This window comes from Pseudophryne corroboree, chromosome 5 (genome assembly GCF_028390025.1).
Source record: "Pseudophryne corroboree isolate aPseCor3 chromosome 5, aPseCor3.hap2, whole genome shotgun sequence".
NCBI classification, from domain to species: Eukaryota; Metazoa; Chordata; class Amphibia; order Anura; family Myobatrachidae; genus Pseudophryne; species Pseudophryne corroboree.
Window position 1 is genome coordinate 345307549 of NC_086448.1, and position 3752 is coordinate 345311300.

Below are 3752 nucleotides of genomic sequence, written 5' to 3' on the forward strand. Positions count from 1 at the left end.
GCAAGAGCTAAACGATGATTGTGACAATGTATTGAAATAATCTTATTATTTTTGGCCTTTAGTTTGGCTGCTACTCCATCACGGTGACCAACCATTGAACTGGCGCCGTCACTTCCAAAGCCTACTAATTTCTCAAACCCTCCACAGTCTTCTATAGTCTGTGAAAGAGCATTGAAAATAGTTTCTGATTTTCCATCTGGAATTTCTGTATCATTAATAAAGGACACACTGACTTCTCCATCTTTTATATATTTTGCAGCAGTTGCCAAGTGTTTTCTGTTGCTGACATCAGTAGTTTCATCTGACATAACTGAAAATGATGGACTCTTCTGTAAAGACAAGATAACTTTCTCTCTTTGAACACTGGCCATCGAATTAACAAATTCGTTGATTGTTTGGTAGCTTGTATATGAGGCATTTTTAGATTTGTTCAGAGGGGCTAAAACTGGAGACTTTAATTCTTCTATACAGAAAACAACAAATGGTTTAAAAACAGTTGTATGTGGTATATTATGCTGGATTAGAAAATCCAGGCACTTCATAGCACATTCCACAGCTTTGAATTCCTCTGACTCTGGTCTATTTTTTCTGTTCTGTGAAGCCTCAGCATTACAACAGATTATTTCAGTTTGCATTGCTGCCTTGTGCATCTCGGAAACAGAATGCTCCTTAATTTTATCGCGCCTTACTGTGCTCATCCCACTATTCATCCATGGAGATTTGTTGTATTTTGTGTCATTCAACAGATGTTTTAAACACAGCTTGCAGAGTAGAGATTCTCTTTCACCATTTTTTTTACAACTAAGCCACGGAAACTCTCTTTTCCATTTTATTTGGAAACCAACTTTATGTTTTGACTTTTTTTTTGGAGAAGCACTAACCCCAATGTCATTTATTGTATCTGTATCTTCATTAGAAGAGCACCTTTCTTCAGATAGGTCATCATCCAAAATAATAGGGGGTGAGGTGTCGCACTCTAAATTCTGAGAACAGTTGGCAAGAGAGACGGAGGATTGAGAATGCACATCTATGGTGTTTTCATTAACAATGACATTACATGACGTCGATACCGAGTCATCTACATTGCTGCAATTTGTGTTAACTGTGGCCAGTGAATTATCTTGGGAAGTGCATTGATTATCTGTGGGTACAGGATCAGAGGTGCTGGGTACAGGATCAGAGGTGCTGGGTACAGGATCAGAGGTGCTGGGTACAGGATCTAACTCTGCTGCATTTATTTTCTGTAATTAATAAAAATCGTAATCTAAATTCAAATATTTGTTACACTTTCTTACAGGGGTTTAAAATGGGTGTATCTAAATGATTTCCTACCTTCTTTTTTCCTGAAAACATTTGATTGATTTTAAAACATTTTCTGCCTATTTCCTTGTTTTTTCTTTCATGTTCTTTCACTTTCCTTTTAAGAGTAGGCATGTTTTCTAAAAATAAAAAAAATAAAAACACTTAACACACTCAAGCTCCCTAGAATGAGAGCCACTGTACTCTCCGTACCAGCAAACTCACCTGAGACAAGTTGAGGTCTCCGGTCATTCAAGCCAAGAGGATCAAAGAAGGATCAATATGCTGATTTGGAGCCTGTGGTGTGGAGTGATGCACAGTTGGTTCAATGGTTGGTCAACGTGATGGAGTACATAGAGACGAGGATGAGGATGAGCCAGCTTTCTGTAGAAGAACAAAACACTTTAACACACTCAAGCTCCCTAGGATGAGAGCCACTGTACTCTCCGTACCAGCAAACTCACCTGAGACAAGTTGAGGTCTCCGGTCATTCAAGCCAAGAGGATCAAAGAAGGATCAATATGCTGATTTGGAGCCTGTGGTGTGGAGTGATGCACAGTTGGTTCAATGGTTGGTCAACGTGATGGAGTACATAGAGACGAGGATGAGGATGAGCCAGCTTTCTGTAGAAGAACAAAACACTTTAACACACTCAAACTCCCTAGGATGAGAGCCACTGTTCACTCTCAGTACCAGCATACTCACCTGAGGCAAATTGAGGACTCCGGTGAAGCCGAGAGGATCAAAGAAGGAGCCAGAATATGCCACTTTGGAGCCTGTGGTGTGGAGTGATGCGCCAGTTGATGCAATGGATTGCTTAACGTGATGGAGTACACAGAGACGAGGATGAGGATGAGCCAGCTTTCTGTTAAAGAACAAAACACTTTAACACACTCAAGCTCCCTAGGATGAGAGCCACTGTTCACTCTCAGTACCAGCATACTCACTTGAGGCAAATTGAGGACTCCGGTGAAGCCGAGAGGATCAAAGAAGGAGCCAGAATATGCCACTTTGGAGCCTGTGGTGTGGAGTGATGCGCCAGTTGATGTGCAATGGATTGCTTAACGTGATGGAGTACACAGAGACGAGGATGAGGATGAGCCAGCTTTCTGTGGAAGAACAAAACACTTTAACACACTCAAGCTCCCTAGGATGAGAGCCACTGTTCACTCTCAGTACCAGCATACTCACCTGAGGCAAATTGAGGACTCCGGTTAAGCCAAGAGGATCAAAGAAGGAGCCAGAATATGCCACTTTGGAGCCTGTGGTGTGGAGTGATGCGCCAGTTGATGCAATCGGATTGCTTAACGTGATGGAGTACACAGAGATGAGGATGAGCCAGCTTTCTGTGGAAGAACAAAACACTTTAACACACTCAAGCTCCCTAGGATGAGAGCCACTGTTTACTCTCAGTACCAGCATACTCACCTGAGGCAAATTGAGGACTCTGGTGAGCCGTGAGGATCAAAGAAGGAGCCAGAATATGCTGCTATGGAGCCTGTGGTGTGGAGTGCCAGGAGTCAGAGGTGCAGTGATGGATGTGACAGATAGTTGTCATGTGATTGAGTACATAGAGACGAGGATGAGGATGTGCCAGCTTTAGAAAAAAAAAAGAAAGTAATAAATGTGGACAGATTTTTCAATTAACTTATAGAATTTTAAGTGTTGCACCTTATGTCATCAGGATGCTGTATGATTTGGGGGCCCTTAATTATTATGGTCATCATTTATGATGACCATTCAATAATGGCCCCCAAGTCATAAAGTAAACTGGGGCAGATGTATTAAACTTGGAGAAGTGATAGTGCATTAGCCAGTCAGCTCCTGTCATTTAAAACCTGTAATGATTGGATGGTGCATTCATATTTAATGCACTTATCACTTCTCCAGGCTGTTCCTGATGGTTCTGAACATTCGGACAGGTTACTATTCCCACTTATAGTTCGCGTGGATAGCTAATCATGAAAAATGTGAAAAAAATAAAAAATGTGAAAAGCACAGGAAGAATATACAAACTCCACACAATAGGACCAATAGTCCAACAGAGTGCAGTGGGTCATGCAATGGTAGCTTTTTCAAATATATATTTATTCTATTTTGTCCCCTAAATCTCTTCAACATACAACTTGAACTTATAAAATATAAAACCACTTGTGACAGTCTACTCACACCTTAAATGTGGCTGCACAGATTTGTTATATAAAAAGCAAGGTATTTCAGCTATATAAGAAGACTATATATATATATATATATATATATATATATATATATAATGTATTCTTATTTGCATATTATGTACCCCCCTCACACCCCGGTCTGTATGTACCCTTCCCTCACACCCCGGTCTGTATGTACCCTCCCCTCACACCCCGCCTGTATGTACCCTTCCCTCACACCCCGGTCTGTATGTAACACCCCCCCCCCTCCTCACACAAGGTCTATGTATCCCCCAA

At 41.2% G+C, this 3752-nt stretch overlaps 1 long non-coding RNA gene across 1 annotated transcript; it reads right to left on the reverse strand.

Moving 5' to 3' along the window:
- Window positions 1-715: 715 nt before the first annotated feature.
- On the reverse strand, window positions 716-1675 carry LOC134929049 (uncharacterized). The gene is made up of 3 exons (XR_010178236.1): window positions 1525-1675; window positions 1333-1439; window positions 716-1241 (listed from the first exon to the last, which is right to left on the reverse strand). It is a non-coding gene; the product is annotated as an uncharacterized LOC134929049 (long non-coding RNA).
- Window positions 1676-3752: the final 2077 nt, after the last annotated feature.